This window comes from Somniosus microcephalus, unplaced genomic scaffold (genome assembly GCF_052327205.1).
Source record: "Somniosus microcephalus isolate GS21.2 unplaced genomic scaffold, FLI_Smic_1.0 unresolved_chr8, whole genome shotgun sequence".
NCBI lineage: Eukaryota > Metazoa > Chordata > Chondrichthyes > Squaliformes > Somniosidae > Somniosus > Somniosus microcephalus.
In genome coordinates, this window is record NW_028225186.1 from 26,513,852 (window position 1) to 26,532,574 (window position 18,723).

The following is an 18,723-nucleotide window of genomic DNA, read 5'->3' on the forward strand; positions in this document are numbered from 1 at the left end:
TTCGCAATATGTATTAATGATCTAGAAGAGGGAATTAATGTAATATCCGGAAATTTGCAGGTGACACAAAGCTGGGTGGGCCTGTGTGCTGTGAGGAGGATGCAAAGAAACTCCAGTATGATATGGACAGGTTGGGTGATTGGGAAGATGCATGGCAGATGCAGTATAATGTGGATAAATGGGAGGTTATCTAGTTTGGTGTCAAAAACAGTAAGACAGATTATTATCTGAATGGCAATAGATTGGGAGAAGGGGAAGTTCACCGAGACCTGGATGTCTTTGTGCACCAGTCACTGAAGATAAGCATGCAGGAGCAGCAGACGGTTCAGAAGGCAAATGGTTTGTTGGACTTTGTAGCGAGAGCGTTTGACTACAGGAACAACGATGTCTTGCTGCAGTTGCACAGGGTCTTGGTGAGACCACACCTTGAGTATTGTGCGCTGTTTTCGTCGCGTTATCTGATGAAAGATGTTCTTGCCATGGAGGGCGTGCAGCGATGATTCACCAGACGGATACCTGGGATGGCAGGAATGACGCATGAATAGAGATTGGGTCGATTAGGCTTATATTCGCTAGAGTTTCGAATAATAAGAGGGGATCTCTTTGAAACTTATAAAATTCTAACAGGACTAGACAGACTAGATGCACGAAGGATGTTCCCGATGGCGGGGGAGTCCAGAACCAGGGGTCACAGTCTAAGCATAAGAGGGAAGCCATTTAGGACTGAGATGAGGTGACATTTCTTCACCTAGAGAGTGGTGAACTTGTGGAATTCTCTACCAGAGAAGGCATTTAAGGCCAAATTATTTATTACATTCAAGAACGAATTAGATATATTTCTTAAGGCTAATGTGATCAAGGGGCATCACAGAAAGCAGGGACCGCATACTAAATTTGGATGATCAGCCATGATCTCCTTAAATGGTGGAACAGTCTCGCGGGGCCGAATGGCCTACTCCTGCGCCTGTCTTCTATGTTTCTATGTTTGTATGTTTCCACGAAGTTTCTGAAGCCCCTTGAGAGGGTGCAGAGGAGATTTACCTAGGATGGGGTATCTTCGTTACAAGGACAGATTGGAGAAGCTGGATTTTTTATCTTTAGAGCAAAGGAGGTTCAGATGTGACTTGATAGAGGTGTACAAGATTATGACAGATTTGGATAGGCTACACAGTTAAAGGCTCTTCCCAATAGTTGATGATACAAGGACTAGGCGACACATATTTAACTTTTAGGCAAAAGATACAGGGGGGATGTAAGGAACAACGTGTTTATGCAGCGAGTGATAAAGAGCTGGAAGTCGCTGCCGATAGAAGAGGTTGGAAGTGGAGACCCTCAATTTCTTCAAATGGAGACTGCATAGGCTCTTGAGGGAAATAAAGCTACAGGGAAAGAATGGGGTAATAGGACTGACTGGATTGCTCGATAGAGGGCTGGCAAGAACACGTTGGGACGAATGCCCTCCTTCTGTGCCGTTATGACACTATGACTGTGTTGGAAACGATTGCTTTAAGGATTCAACGCCGCACTCTCCCGAATTGGCCAAAGAAAAGTTATTATAATTGGGTAGTTACGAGGTTAATTTAGAACTAAATGTTTATACACTTACAGTTAATTCACCTCTAAAAACAGGCTTTGCAGTGCGATTTTGCACTGAGTGCTGTTTAAGCAGAGTGCTGCGAGTTGGGTGAGTCAGGGAGTTAGGTGAGGTGTGGGAGGAGGAGTTCCCTTGCTTCGCCTTTGTTTATTCTAACTTTTCACCCTGTAGGAATTCGTTCTTACATTACACCATGGAAAGAGTATGAGAGCGGGAACAGTCAAACAACAATAACTCCGAGACAGCTAAAGTGAATTCACAACCAGTGAAGGAGCTGATTGGTAAGATAGACCAGGTGAGTATTTCTACATTCCAGTCGGCAAAGTAAAAGTGTATTTAGAGTAAGTTGTGTTTAAATAGTAGTAAGCTCCCTATTGTATTTAATATTCTTCAATTTAAATGAAGTAAAGGGAGTAAGTTAAGGGTAGGACATGGCAGGGCAGCTCGGCAGCGTGGAGTGCTTCTCTTGTCCGATGTGGGAAGTCAGGGACACTTTCGATGTCCAGGGTGAACACATGTGCTGGAAGTGTCTCCAGCTGCTGCTAGACGAAATCCACATTTCGGAACTGGAGCTGTGGCTGGAGCCACTGTGGAGCATCCGCAAAGCTGAGATCATAGTCGCACCGCAGGTAACCAGTGCACAGGCAAACTGAAGGCTTTGGGTCTTAAGGCGAGGAGCATGCGTAATAAGGTGAGTGAATTAGTTGTGCAAATATAGGTAAACGAATATGATTTGGTTGGGATTACGTAAAAGTGGCTCAAGGACGGCCAAGACTGGGAACTCAACATCCAGGGGTATTCGATATTCAGAAAAGATAGGCAAGAAGGAAAGGGAGGTGTGGTAGCGTTGCTGGTTAAATAATGCATTAACACAATTGTATAGAAGGATATTAGCTCTGATGATGTGGAATCTGCATGGGTAGAACTGAGAAACACCAAGGGGCAGAAAACGTTAGCGGGAGAGGGATATAGACCTCCAAACAGTAATGCAGAGGTTGGGTATGGCATTGAAAGCGAAATTAGAGAAGCCTGAAATAAGGACACAGCAGTCTTCATGGGTGACTTTAATCTACATATAAATTGGGCTAACCAAATTAGTAACAATATTGTGGAGGAGGAATTCCTGGAGTGTTTACGAGATGGTTTCCTGGACCAACATCTCGAGGAACCAACCAGAGATCAGGGCATCTTAGACTGGGTATTATGTAATGAGAAAGGATTAATTAACAATCTTGTTGTACGAGGCCCCTTGGGTCGGAGCGATCATAATATGCTATAATTCTTCATTAAGATGGAGAATGAATTTGTTGTCTCAGAGACTAGGTTCCTGAATTTAAATAAAGGAAACTACGATGGTCTGGGGCGTGTGTTGGGTAGGATTGATTGGGGAATGTCACTCAAAGGGTTGACGCTGGATAGACAATGGCAATCATTCAAAGACCGCATGGATGAACTACAGAATTTGTTCATCCCAGTTTGGAATAAAAATAAAACAAATAAGGTGACTGAACCGTGGCTAACAAGGGAAGTTAGGGATAGCACAAGATCCATGGAGAGGACCTATAAACTGATCAGAAAAAGCAATAAACCTGAAGATTGGGAGCAGTTTAGGATTGAACAAAGGAGGACAAATTGATTAATTAAGAAGGGGAAAATAGAATATGAGAGTAAGCGTTCAGAGAACATAAAAACTGAGTGTAAAAGCTTTTATAGATATGTGAAGAGAAAGATGTTGGTGAAGTCAAGCGTAGGTCCCTTGCAGTCAGAATCAGGGGAATTTATAATGGGGAGCAAAGAAATGGCAGAACAATTAAATATATATTTTGGTTCTGTCTTCACAGAAGATGTCAGGGAACATAGGGTCTGATGAAAGTGAGGAACAGAAAGAAATCAGTACTTGCAGGAAATGGTGTTAAGTTAATTGATGGGATGGACGGCCGATAAATACCCACGGCCTGATAGTCTACATCCTAGGGGACTTAAGGAAGTGGCCCTAGAAATAGTAGATGCATTGCTGATCATCTTCCAACATTCGGTGGAATCTGGAACAGTACGCATGGATGGAGGGTAGCTAATGTTACCCCACTATTCAAAAAAGGTGGTAGAGAGAAAACGGAGAATTACAGGCCGGTAAGCCTGACATTGGTAGTGGGGAAAATGCTATAGTCCATTATAAAGATGTAATAGCAGAGCACTTGGAAAACAGTGACAGGATCGGACAAAGTCAACATGGATTTACAAAGGGTAAATCGTGCTTGACTAATCTACTGCAATTTTTTAAGGAGGTAACTTGTATAATAGATAAGGGAGAACCAGTGGATGTGGTGTATTTGGACTTTGAAAAGGCTTTTGATAAGGTCCCGCATAAGAGATCAGCGTGTAAATTTAAGGCGCATTGGATTGGGGGCGCGGTACTGACTTGGATAGAGTACTGGTTGGCAGACAGAAAGCAAAGTGTTGGAATAAACGGGTCTTTTTCCAAGTGGCAGGCAGTGACTAGTGGGGTAACTCGGGGATCGGTCCTTTAACCCCAGCTATTCACAATATATATTAATGATCTAGACAAGGGAACTAGATGTAATATCTCCAAATTTGCGGGCGACACAAAGCTGGGTGGGCGTGTGTGCTGTGAGGAGGATGCCGAGAAATTCCAGGATGATTTGGACAGGTTGGGTGATTGGGCAAAAGCATGGCAGCTGCAATATAACTGGGATAATTGTGAGGTTATCCACTTTGGTAGCAAAAACAGGAAGGCCGATTATTATCTGAATGGCAATAGATTGGGAGAAGGAGAAAGGCAACGAGACCTGAGTGTTCTTGTGCACCAGTCGCTGAAGGTAAGCATGCAGATGCAGCAGGCGGTTAAGAAGGCAAATGGTATGTTGGCCTTCGTAGCGAGAGTGTTTGAGTGCAGGAACAAGGATGTCTTGCTGCAGTTGTACAGGGGCTTGGTGAGACCACTTCTTGAGTATTGTGTGCAGTTTTGGTCGCCTTATCTGAGGAAGGATGTTCTTGCCATGGAGGGAGTTCAGCGAAGATTCGCCAGGCTGATACCTGGGATGGCAGGAATGACGTATGAGGAGAGATTACATCAATTGGGCTTGTACTCGCTGGAGTTTAGAAGAATGAGAGGGGGTCTCATCGAAACTTATACAATTCTAACAGGACTAGACATGCTAAATGCTGGAAGGATGTTCCTAATGGTCGGAGAGTCCAGAACCAGGGGTCACAGTCTAAGGATAAGGGATCAGCCATTTACAACAGAAATGAGGAGGAATTTCTTCACCCAGAGAGTTGTGAACCTGTGGAATTCTCTACAACAGAAGGCAGTAGAGGCCAATTCATTAAATATATTCAAGAAGAAGTTGGATATATTTCTCAAGGCTAAAGGGATGAAGGGGTAAGGGGAGAAAGCAGGGACCGGGTACTGAATTTGGAAGATCAGCCATGATCGCATAGAATGGTGGAGCAGACTCGAGGGGCCGAATGGCCCACTCCTGCTCCTATCTTCTATGTTTCTATGTTTCTATGAAATGTGTGACCGCGAGAGAGAGTAAAAGAACTAGGAAGCTAGTGCAGGAGTCCCCTGGGTCCACCTCCCTCACCAAAATATTTTACGTTTTGGTTACTGATGTGCAGATTGTTTCACAGGGGAATTCAGCAAGTGCCAAAGTCCTTGGCACTACGAGTGGCTGAGCTGCACAGATGGGGAGGAAAAGAGTGGGAGGGCAATAACGACAGGGGGTTGTACCGTGAGGGGAACAGATAAACGTTTCTGTGGCTGCAGACGTGGCTCCAGGTTGGTATGTTGCCTCCCTGGTGCCAGGGTCAAGGATATCACTGAGCGGCTGCAGGGCATTCTGAAGGGGGAGGGCCAACAGTCAGAGGTTGTGGTTCACATTGGTACCAACGACATGGGTAGAAAGAGGGATGAGGTACTGCATCAAGAATTTAGCGAGCTAGGTTGCAGATTAAATAGCAGAACCTCAAATGTTGTAATCTCTGGAATACTCCCTGTGCCATGTGCAAGTGAGTATAGGAATAGGTGGATAGAGCAGATGAACGCGTGACTAAAGAGGTGGTACAGGAGGGGGTGTTTTAGTTTCCTGAATCACTGCATCTGCTTTTGGTGAAGTTGGGTCCGGTAAAAGTCAAATGGGTTGCACCTGAACCGGAACGGGACCAACATCCTTGCGGGGAGGTTTGCAATTACTTTTTGGGTCGCGGGCTTTAAACCAACTTGGCAGGAGGATGGGATACGGAGTGGAGCTATAGTAGGGGTGATGCACAGCCATATATAGTGAAAAACAAGCCAGCCTGGAAGGCAGAGAAAATATGTAACGGCACAAGGGAGTATGGCAAGGCTGGTTGTCATTTATATTAATGTAAGGAGTCATGCGAGTAAGGCAGAAGAATTGAAGGTGTTGATGAAAACATGGGAGTAAGATATTGTTGCTATCACAGTGACATGGTTGAGGGAGGTGCAGGACTGGCAGCTCAATATTCCAGGGTATAGAATCTTCAGGCGAGATTGAGGGGGGTTTAAAAGTGGAGGGTTGTTGCAATATTAATCAAGGAGTCAATTACTGCTGTAAGTAGAGATGATATCTTAGCAGGCTCCTCTAATGGGTTAGAACTTAAAAACAAAAAGGGGGCAAGCACTCTGCTAGGAGTGTACTGTAGGCCTCCAAACAGTCAGGGGGAGATAGAGGAACAGATATGTCGGCAAATCTCAGAGAAGTGTAGAAATATTAGGGTAATAATAGTAGGGGATTTCAACTTCCCCAATATTAACTGGGATAGTCAGAGTGTAAAAGGCTTAGAGGGGGCGGAATTCTTAATGAGCATCCAAGAGAGCTTTTTGTGCCAGCATGTAGAAAGTCCTACAAGAGAGGGGCCGGTACTGGACCTAATTCTATGGAACATAGCCGGGCAAGTGGTAGATGTGTCAGCAGGAGAGCATTTTGTTGACAGTGACCATAATTCATGAGATTTAAGGTAGTCATCGAAAAGGACAAAGATGGACCGGAAATAAAGATTCTAAATTGGGGGAAGGCCGATTTTGATATGCTAAGGCAGGAACTGGCCAAAATGGACTTGGATCAGCTATTTGTAGGAAAATCCACATCAGAGCAATGGGAGTCTTTCAGAAAGGAAATAGAGAGAGTACATTGCCAACATGTACTCGTAAAGGTCAAGGGTGGGATCAACAAGCCCAGGGAATCCTAAATGTCAAGAGATGCACAAGAATGTTTTAGGAAAAAAGGGGGTCTTTTGGCGGATACAAAGGACTATAAACAGTGCAAGCCCGAGAGGAGTATAGAAAGTGCAGGGGGAAACTGAAAAAATAAATTATGAGAGCGAAGAGGGGGCATGAAAAAACACTGGCGAGCAAAGTAAAGGAAAATCCCAAGGTGTTTTATAAGCATATTAAAGGCAAGAGTTAACCAGGGAAAGAGTAGGGCCCATTAGGGAGCAAAGTGGCAATCTGTGTGTAGAGCCGGAAGATGTAGTTGATGTTTTAAATGAATATTTTGCATCTGTGTTCACTATGGAGAAGGTTGATGTAGGCATAGAAATCAGGCTGTGGGATTGTGATATACTTGAAGAAATTAATATTGAGAGAGAGGAGGTGCTAGCGGTTTAAGCGGGTTTAAAAGTGGCTAAATCTCCAGGCCCTGACGGGATGTATCCAAGACTGCTGTTTGAGGCAAGGGAGGAGATTGCAGGTGCACTGACACAAATGTTCAGAACCTCTCTGGTCACATGGGAAGTGGCAGAGTACTGGAGAAGAGCTAACGTAGTACCATTATACAAGAAGGGCAGTAGGGATAAACCAGGGAATTACAGGCCAGTGAGTCCAAAATCAGTGGTACTGTGGCGGAGCCACCAAGGGTCTCAGAAGAATTAGTAATAATCCATTTAAATACAGTGTAGTGCAGCCGCGGACTGCACCTTTAAACTGCCCATCAAGCTGATTAGACCTGTGTACCGTTTCTCCTGTAGTTTCCCTGTTAACTTCGTTGTTCATTAAAACCTGTTGATCTCATTCATCGAGTCGAATAACTTATTCAGATAGGAACCTCCGTTCCTACATTGGTGACCCCGATCTCGTCGGTTAACTATCGTCGAGGATGAACGCGAATGCCGTCGCCCTTAAACTGCCGCAGTTCTGGGAACAGCAGCCAGCAGCATGGTTTTTCCAGGCAGAAGCACAGTTCGCTCTCTGGGAGGCCACAGCGGATTCAATCCGTTATTATTATGTGGTTTCTGCTCTCGATAGTGCCATGGCCTCCCGGGTCATCAGCATCCTTGGCAGCCCACCGGAGGTGGGCAAGTACGAAGCACTTAAAGCCCATTTGCTACAGGTATTTGCTCTTAATAAGTCGGAGCGGGCACGCAAGCTTATTTCCATGCCCGGCCTCGGTGACACAAAACTGTCAGAAATGATGAGTCAAATGCTGACGCTATTGGGCGCGGAACCCCAATGTTTTTCGTTCCATGAGTTTTCCTCTGCCAGCTACCCGAACCGGTTCAGGCGGCCTTGGCCAGCACTTTCATCACAGACGGTGCTGAACTCGCTGCAGAGGCAGGCAAGATATTTACTGTTACTCAGCAATGTGGTGCGGCCACGAGGCGCCTTTCCCCCAAGCGGGCGAAGCCCAGCCCTCCCCCAGCAGGATGGTGCGCGTACCACGCCCGTTTTGGCGCCAAAGCTCGGTGCTGCCGGCCTCCTTGCAGTTTCCCTCAAGAGAAAAAAAAAACTCCAACAAGCCCGCGGCCTCCCAGACGGACGACAAAGTCTGAAACGCACGGCAAGTTAGCTATGGTGGTTGGCTCAGCGGGCCAACTCATTTACGTTACGGATTCCGTTATGGACCAACGATTCCTGTGCGACACTGGTTCACAGTGCAGCATCCTGCCAGCTTCGAAACTGGACCTACTAACCAGCGGCCATGGGCCTTCCCTCGTGGCAATTAGCGGCGCTGCCATGCGTATGTTCGGTAAATGGACGGTTAACTTAACCTTCGCCAGTCAGCGTATTGTCTGCGACTTTATTACAGCTAAGATCTCACAGGCCATACTGGGAGCTGATTTTTTCTGCTGGTCGACGTCCAACACTGCCGACTCATGAATGCGTCCACTTTCCACGGAGTGCCATGCCACCGCAGCACCGCCATGTCCTGGTCGGTGGCCTGTGCGGTTCTGTTGCAAGACGGGTTTACGCGCCTGCTCGGCGAATAACAGGAGCTCACCAGGCCTACTTTTTCGGCTGCAGTCACATGGCATGAGGTGGAGCACCATATCTCCATGACTGGAGCACCCGTTTACGCTCGGCCGCGGCGATTAGAAGCCGGCAAGCTGGCAGCTGCAAAGGTTGAGTTCCAGACCATGGAGTGCCTCGGCATCATCCAGCATTCGGACAGCCCTTGGTCCTCCCCATTGCATATTGTACCCAAACCAGGCGGCGGATGGCGACCTTGTGGGGATTACAGATGCTTAAGCGACGCCACGACACCGGACAGGTATCCTATTCCCCACAGCCAAGATTTTTCGGCACATCTGGCTTCAACTCTATATTTTCTAAACTGGATCTCGTTCGTGGATATCACCAAGTTCCGGTGCACCCTCCAGACGTCCCCAAAACGGCAGTCATCACTCCGTTCGGCCTTTTTGAGTTCCTCCGCATGCCATTCGGTCTGAAAAATGCAGCTCAAGCCTTCCAGCGGTTGATGGACTCTGTCTTACCGGATCTGCCCTTCACTTTTGTATACATGGACGACATCCTAATAGCCGGCCAGGATATGACAGCCCACATGGCCCATTTACGAACACTTTTTGCCCGGCACAGCCAACATGGCCTTATTGTCAATCCGGCCAAATGCACGTTCGGAGTGTCCAGTATTGATTCCCTGGGACACAGGATTACCCCAGAAGATGCCGTCCCGCTAGTCACCAAGGTACAGGCAGTTACCGCATTCCCGCGGCCTCACACAGTCAAACCCCTGCAAGAGTTCTTGGGGATGGTGAAAATTTATCTTTGTTTCATCCCCAAGGCAGCCCGGTTAATGCAACCTCTGTACGAAGCACTAAAAGGAAAGTCGGGCAAGGATGTTCTCACTTGGATACCGCAAATGGATCAGTCGTTCCGCGATACCAAGGCGCAACTATGCTAGCACACCCACTCCCGGGCACGACTGTTGCCCTCACTACGGATGCCTCCGAATACGCCATCGGAGCAGTTCAAGAGCAGTGGGTCGACGGGGGTTGGCAGCCATTAGCATTTTTCAGCCGCCAACTGTGCAAGAACGAGCGAATGTATAGCACTTTTGACGGAGTTCCTAGTCCAATTTTTGGCCATCCGGCATTTCTGTTTCCTTCTAGAAGGCCGTCCGTTCACTGCATTCGTGGACCACAAGCCACTCACCTTCGCCATGGCCAAAACGGTGGAACCTTGTTCAGCTCAGCAGCAGCGCCACCTCACGTTTATATCCGAATTCACAATGGATTTGCGGCATGTGTCAGGCAAGGATAATCTCGTGGCGGATTGCCTTTCCCGGGTTCCAGAACAAGCAGTACACCTGGGCATCGATTTCGTTGGACTGGCAGAGGATCAACTGGCAGACCCAGAGGTACAAGCGTTTAGGACCACGCCTTCCAGTTGGCAGTTTGCAGACGTGCCGTTTCAAGCGGCAGGAACCACGCTCTTGTGCGACACATCCATGGGAGTGCCCCGGCCCATTGTGCCGGTCGAATGGCACAAGAAAGTGCTCCAGGCAATCCACGGCTTATCTCACCCGGGGATGCGGTCTTCTCAACGGCTAATGTCCCGCAAATTTGTTTGGAAAGGCATGCATTAGGACGTCCGGGACTGGACAAACATTTGCGTCGAATGTCAAAAATTCAAAGTACACCGTCACGTCACGGCTCCGGTGGCCAAATTCCCGGTGCCTGAGCACCGCTTTGACCACGTTCACGTGGATTTAGTAGCTCCCCTTCCCGGGTCACGTGGATTCACACACTTCCTGACTGTGGTAGACCGGACTACCAGGTGGCCAGAGGCGATTCCCTTGGCCGCTACCACCGCAGCAGACGTCGCCAGGGTGATTCTTTCATTGTGGATGGCTCGGTTCGGGGTGCCATCGGAGATCTCCTCAGACTGCGGTCCGCAATTCCCATCAGAGCTGTGGAATGCAGTGGCACAAGGCCTGGGTACCAAGCTGCACCGTACTACCACGTACCATCCGCAGGTGAATGGTCTGTGCGAAAGGTTCCATCGGTCTCTCAAAGCGTCCCTCTGTGCCAGCTTGAGGGGACCAAACTGGTTGGACAGGCTCTCATGGGTGATGCTGGGCCTCCGGACAGCCCCAAAGGAGGATCTTCAGTCTTCATCGGCTGAGCTGGTTTATGGCTAGACACTCAGAGTGGCAGGTGACTTTCTCCCTCCACACACCGAACCATTGTCTGCAGCTCAACAGCTCCTGCTGCATCAGGAGGCGGCTAGGAATTTCCTGCCCATCCCAACCTCACAGCATGACCTGCAGAGGCCTCACGTCCCGACAGAGCTCATGAGTTCGGACTGTGTCTTTACTAGACAGGACGGTCACACAGACCCGCTCAAGCCACCATATACCGGATCTATTTGTGTCATCTCATCAGGGGAAAAATTTTTCACAGTCGAAGTCGGCGGAAAGTCCGATACCATCTCTATCGACCGGCTCAAATCAGCCCACCTTGATCGGAGTGAGCCTGTCGTGGCTGCCCAAACCCGTCGCTGCGGCCGACCGCCATTGGCCGCCAGACCAGCCGTGCACCAGCCCACCGTCGAACAGCTCGATTCGGCCTCAGACACGCCTGCACCTCTGTCTAACATTTCTGCTCACCCGAGATGCCGCTTCAGCCGCAATCCGACACTGGTTCATCTACTAACGCCCCGTTTCTGCTGCCTGAGTTTCGTCGCCGTTCGTCCAGGATCATTAAACCTCCTGCTCAGTTGACAATGTCCGCTAAAGTGGATTCTGGGGAGGCGCCTGTGGCGGAGCCACTAAGGGTCTCAGAACAATTCGTAATACTCCCTTTAACTACAGTGTCTTGCAGCCACGGACTGCACCTTTAAACTGCCTGTTAACTGTACTGTATTGTGTTTTCCTGCACTCCACGTGATGACGTCATGACGCCGATCATGTGACGGCCAGTGGCGCGAAGAACGCGATAACGTCATGGCGTCAGCTTCCAGAATCTTCCAGTAGTCGTCGAGTGCCCAGCAAGCTGATTAGACCTGTGTACCGTTTCTCCTGTAGTTTCCCTGTTAGCTTCGATGTTCATTAAAACCTGTTGATTTGATTCATCGAGTCGATTACCTTATTCAGTTCGGTACTTCCTACAGTACGGTAATTATTGGAAGACATTCTGAGGAACAGAATTACTCTCCACTTGGAGAGGCAAGGATTAATCAAGGATAGTCAGCATGGCTTTGTCAGGGGAAATCATGTCTACAATTTGATTGAATATTTCGAGGGGGTGACTAGGTGTGTGGATGAGGGGAGTGCAGTTGCTGTATTCTACATGGACTTCAGAAAAGCTTTTGAAAAAGTTCCACATGGCAGCCTTGTCAAGAAGGTAAGATTCCATGGGATCGACAGCAAAGTGGCACATTGGATCCAAAATTGTCTTACTGACTGGAGGCAAAGGGTGGTGGTCGAAGGTTGTGTTTCTGACTGGAATCCTGTGTCCAGTGGTGCACTGCAGGAATCGGTACTGGGTCCTTTGCATGTAGGAGGTATGATCAGTAAGTTCCCGAAAGAAACGAAAATTGGTGGAGTGGTAAATAGCGAGGAGGGAAGCCTCTGGCTACAGGGCGATATAGACTGGTTGGGTAGATGGACAGAACAGTGGCTAATGGAATTTATCCCTGAAACGTGTAAGGTGATGTATTTTGAGACTGCCGACAAGGCAAGGGATTACACAAAGAATGGTAGGACCCTAGGAATGACAGAGGATGAGTGGGACCTTGATGTGCATGTACATAGCTCCCTGGAGGCAGCAGGACAGGTAGATAAGGTGTTTAAAAAGGCTTATGGTATAAGTGCCTTCATTAGCCTAGGCATAGAATAAAAGAGCAGTGAGGTTATGATGGAGCTGTACAAAGCACTGGTTCGGCCACCGATGGAATAATGTGTGCAGTCCTGATCGCCACACTATAGGAGGTATGTGATTGCATTGGAGAGGGTGCAGAGGAGATTCATCAGGATGTTACCTGGACTGGAGTGCTTCAGCTATGAAGAGGCACTGCACAGGCTGGCGTTATTTTCCTTAGAGCAGAGAAGGCTGAGGGGGGACCTGATTGACGAGTGCAAAATTCAGAGTGGCATAGATATGGTAGATAGAAAGGAACTTTTCCCCTGAACGGCTGCAGGGCATTCTGAAGGGGGAGGGTCAACAGTCAGAGGTCGTGGTTCATAATGGGACCAACGACAGTGGTAGGAAGAGGGATGAGGTCCTGCAGCATGAATTTTGGGAGCTTGGTGGCAGATTAAAGAGCAGGACCTCAAAGGATGTAATCTCTGGATTTCTCCCGGTGCCACGTGCTAGTGAGTATAGGAATAGTAGGATAGAGCAGATGAATGCGTGGCTAAAGAATTGGTTCAGGAGGGAGGGCTTTAGTTTCCTGGATCACTGGGTCTGCTTCTGGGGAAGGTGTGACTTGTACAAGTCGGACGGGTTGCATCTGAACCAGAGCGGGACAAATATCCTTGGGGGCGTTTGCTAGCATTTTTGTGGGGGGGGTGAATCTAACTATGCAGGGGGATGGGATACAGAGTGGAGCTATAATAGGGGGTGATGTACAGCCAATTATAGAGGAAAAACAAGTCAAATTGGAAGGCAGAGCAAATATGTAACGGCACAAGGGAGTAGGGCAAGGCTGGATGGCATTTATTTTAATGCAAGGAGTCTTGCGAATAAAGTGGATGAACTGAAGATGTTGATGAACACAATGGGCGTATGATATTGTTGCTATCACGGAGACATGGTTGAGGGAGGGGCAAGACTGGCAGCACAATATTCCGGGGTATAGAATCTTCAGGCAAGACAGATTAGGGGGTGGTAAAAGAGGAGGGCGAGTCGCAATATTAATTAAGGAGTCAATTACTTCTGTAAGGAGGGATGATATATTAATAGGTTCCTCTAATGAGACCATATGGGTCGAACTTATGAACAAAAAGGGGGCAAGCACTTTGTTGGGAGTGTCCTTTAGGCGCCCAAACAATCAGGGGGAGATACAGGAACAGATATGTCGGCAAATCTCAGAGAAATGTGCAAATTAAAGGGAAATAATAGTGGGGGATTTCAACTTCCCCAATATTAACCGTGATAGTCAGAGTGTGAAAGGCTTAGAGGGTGCAGAATTCGTAAAGTGAATCCAGGAGAGCTTTTTGAGCAAGCATATAGAAAGTCCTACAAGAGATGGGGTGGTACTGGGCCTAATTCTAGGGAATGTGGCCGGGCAAATGGTAGAAGTGTTAGTAGGTGAGCACTTTGGTGACAGTGACCATAATTCGGTGAGATTTAAGGTAGTCATGGAAAAGGAGAGAGATGGACCGGAAATAAAGGTTCTAAATTGGGGGAAAGCCGATTTTAATAGGATAAGGCAGGATCTGGCCATAGTGGACTGGGATCAGCTACTTGTAGGAAAATCCACATCGGAGCAATGGGAGTCTTTCAGAAAGGAATTTGAGAGAGTACAATGGCAACATGTTCCTGTAAAGGTCAAGGGTGGGACCAACAAGCCCAGGGAACCTTGGATGTCAAGGGATATAGGAGAATGGATTAGGAAAAAAAGGGGGGCTTTTGGCAGATACAGAGGACTAAAGACAAAGGCAGCCCTAGAGGAGCAAAAAAGTGCAGGGGGATAAATAAAAAAGAAATTAGGAGACCGAGGAGGGGCCATGAAATAACACTGGCGAGCAAAATAAAGGAAAATCTTAAGGTATTTTATACGTTTATTAAGGGCAAGAGGATAATTAAGGTAAGAGTAGGGCCCATTATTGACCAAAGTGGCAATCTGTGTGTGGAGCCAGAAGATGTAGGTGGAGTATTAAATGAATTTTTTGCATCTGTGTTCACTATGGTGAAGGACTATATAGACATAGAAATCGGGCAGGGGGACTGTGATATACTTAATCATATTAGCATCGAGAGGGAGGAGGTACTAGGGGTTTTAGCAGGCTTTAAAGTGGATAAGCCCCAGGCCCGGACGAGATGTATCCCAGGCTACTGTGTGAGGCAAAGGAGGAGATTGCAGGGGCTGTGACAAAAATTCTCAGAACCTCTCTGGCCACAGGGGATGTGCCAGAGGATGGAAGAACAGCTAACGTAGTACCATTATTCAAGATGGGTAGTAGGGATAAACCAGGGAATTACAGGCCAGGGAGCCTAACATCAGTGGTAGGGAAATTATTGGAAAAACTTCTGAGGGACAGAATTAGTCTCCACTTGGAGAGGCAATGATTAATCAGGGATAGTCAGCATCGCATTGTCAAGGGAAGATCATGTCTGACTAATTTGACTGAATTTTTCGAGGGGGTGACTAGGTGTGTGGATGAGGGTAGTGCAGTGGATGTGGTATACATGGGTTTCTGAAAGGCTTTCGATAAAGTCCCGCATAGGAGAATGGTCAAGAACTTAGGAACCCATGGGATCCAGGGTGCCTTGTCACATTGGATCCAAAACTGGCTTGGTGGCAGAAGGCAGAGGGTGATAGTCGAAGGTTGTTTTTGTGACTGGAAGCCTGTGTCCAGTGGGGTACCGCAGGGATCGGTGTTGGGTCCATTGCTGTTTGTGGTCTCCATTAATGATTTGGATGTGAATGTAAAAGGTATGATCGGTAAGTTCGCAGATGAAACGAAAATTGGTGGGTTCGTAAATGGCGAGGAGGGGAGCCTCAGTCAGCAGGAAGATATAGATGGGTTGGTCAGATGGGCGGAACAGTAACAAATGGAATTAAACCCTAAAAAGTGTCAGGTGATGCATTTTGGAGGGACTAACAAGGCAAGGGAATACACAATGATTGGTAAGACGCTAGGAAAGACAGCAGATCAGAGGGAGCTCGGTGTGCATGTACATAGATCCCTGAAGGCAGAAGAACAGGTGGATAAGGTGGTTAAAAAGGCATATGGGATACATGCCTTCATTAGCCGAGGCATAAAATATAAGAGCAGGGAGGTTATGATGACGCTGTACAAAACGCTGGTAAGGCCACAGCTGGAATAATGTGTGCAGTTCTAGTCGCCACACTGTAGGAAGGATGTGATTGCTTTGGAGAGGGTGCAGAGGAGATTCACCAGGATGTTACCTGGGCTGGAGCGCCTCAGCTATGAAGAATTACTGGACAGGCCGGGGTTGTTTTCCTTGGAGCAGAGAAGGCTGAGGGGGGACCTGATTGAGGTGTACAAAATTATGAGGGTCATAGATAGGTAGATAGAAAGGGACTTTTTCCCTTAGTAGAGGGGTCAATAACAAGCGGGCATAGATTCAAGGTAAGGGGCAGGAGGTTTAGAGGGGTTTGAGGATGAACTTTTTCACCCAGAGTGTGGCTGGAATCTGGAACTCAATGCCTGCAAGGGTGGTAGAGGCAGGAACGCTCACAACATTCAAGAAGCATTTGGATGAGCACTTGAAATGCCATAGCATACAAGGCTGCGGACCAAATGCTGGAAAATGGGATTAGATTAGACAGGGCCTGATGGCCGGCGCGGAAGTGATGAGCTGTATGGCCTCTTTCTCTGCTGTAAAACTCTATGTATGACTCTATTAATGCCATTACAACGACATCAGATGCTCAGCCAGGACAAGGTGACATTCTAGCAGTTATACGGTCCTTAATGGAGCAAAGACACAAAAGGAAAAGAGGCACAACTACGGCTAACAAAATAAATTAAGGATCCTATTAGATCCAAGGAGATGTCATATAAAGTTGCCAGAAAATGTAGTAAGCCTGAGGATTGGGAGCAGTTTAGAACTCAGCAAAAAAGAGCCCCGAGACCGGAGAGGCAGTGGAACTGTGAGGGATCACCAGAGGTGGCGGAGGTACTTAAACAGCAGCACGAGGCAGCGAGGCCCGGAGCCCCTAGACCGGAGAGGCAGCGGACCTGCGAGGGATCACCAGAGGCAGCGGAAGTACTTAAACAGCAGCCCGAGGCAGCGAGGCACAGAGCCCCGTTACCGGAGAGGCAGCGGACCTGCGAGGTATCACCAAAGGCGGCGGAGGATAAAAGGAGCAGCCCGAGGCAGCGAGGCCCAGAGCCCCGAGACCGGAGAGGCAGTGGACCTGCGAGGGATCACCAGAGGCGGCGGAGGATAAAAGGAGCAGCCCGAGGCAGCGAGGCCCAGAGACCCGAGACCGGAGAGGCAGCGGTTCTGCAAGGGATCACCAGAGGTGGCGGAGGATAAAATGAGCAGCCCGAGGCAGCGAGGCCCAAAGCCCCGAGACCGGAGAGGCAGCGGACTTGCGAGGGATCACCAGAGGCGGCGGAGGATAAAAGGAGCAGACCGAGGCAGCGAGGCCCAAAGCCCTGAGAACAGATGGGCAGCAGACCTGCGAAGGATCACCAGAGGCGGCGGAGTTACTTAAACAGCAGCCCGAGGCAGCGAGGCCCAGAGCCCCGAGACCAGAGAGGCAGCGGACCTGCGAAGGATTACCAGAGGCGTACCAATCCTGGTTCTGGAAGAGAGATAAAAAGTAATCCAAGTGTGACGTCAGCAGGAAGCAGGTAAGTGATTGTTTGGTGAGTATTTCTCTCTTTATTAAAACTTTAACTTTGTATTATAGTTTCTAATGTCTCTCTGGTGTAGCGGGGACTCTTGGTAAACTATTTAACTGTAGTGTAATTAGTGGGATTGATTGCTTCAAATTAAAATCAATTAATTAAAGGGTAAGCCATGGCAGGACAGCCCGGACCTGTGATCTGCTCCTCCTGTGAGATGTGGGAACTCAGGGACACTTCCTGTGTCCCTGACAACTATGTGTGCAGGAAGTGCACAAAGCTGCAGCAACTGACAGAACGCATTGCGGCGCTGGAGCTGCGATTGGATGCATACTGGAGCGTTCGCGATGCTCGGGACATCGTGAATAGCACGTTTGCGGAGTTGGACACACCGCAGGTAGAGGTTGGACAGGAAGAAAGTGAACGGGTGACCAACAGGCAGAGTACTAGCTGCAGGCAGGTAGTGCAGGGGTCCCCTGTGGCCATGCCCCTCTCCAACAGATATATCACTTTGAGTACTGTTGGGGGGGATGGCTTATCAGAGGAAGGCAGCAGCAGCCAACTTCCTCGCACCAGGGGTGGCTCTGCTGCACAGAATGGGAGGAAAAAGAATGGTAGAGCTATAGTAATAGAGGATTCAATTGTAAGGGGAATAGATAGGCGTTTCTGCGGCCGCAAACGAGACTCCAGAATGGTGTGTTGCCTCCCTGGTGCAAGGGTCAAGGATGTCTCCGAGTGGCTGCAGAACATCTTGGAAGGGGAGGGTGAACAGCCAATTGTCGTGGTGCATATAGGCACCAACGATATAGGTAAAAAGCGGGATAATAGGGAGTTAGGAGGTAAATTAAAAAACAGGACCTCAAAGATAGTAAGCTCAGGATTGCTACCAGTGCCACATGCAAGTCAGAGTACAAATAGAAGAATACTTCAGATGAATACGTGGCTAGAGGAAAGGGGCCAGGGGGAGGGATTCAAGTTCCTGGGACATTGGAACCGGTTCTGGGGTAGGTGGGACCAGTTCAAACCGGACGGTCTGCACCTGCGCAGGGCAGGAACCGATGTCCTAGGGGTAGTGTTTGCTAGTGCTGTGGGGGAGGGTTTAAACTAAATTGGAAGGGGGTTGGGAACCTGAGCAGGGAGACAGAGGAAAGGGAAACAAGGATAAAAGCAAAAGATAGGAAGAAGTAAAACAAAAGTGGCAGTCAGAGAAATCAACGGTATAAATCAAATGTGGCCACATTAAATAATTATTCTAATAGGTTTAAGAGAGTTAAAAAAACAAGCCTGAAGAATTTATGTCCTAATGCGAGGAGCATTTGTAATAAGGTGGATGAATTGGCTGTGCAAATAGAGTAAGCGAATATG

General features: G+C 48.1%; 1 pseudogene; it reads left to right on the forward strand.

Moving 5' to 3' along the window:
- Positions 1-18,723, forward strand: part of LOC147085689 (uncharacterized) — an 89,516-nt pseudogene that overhangs the window by 14,480 nt on the left and 56,313 nt on the right.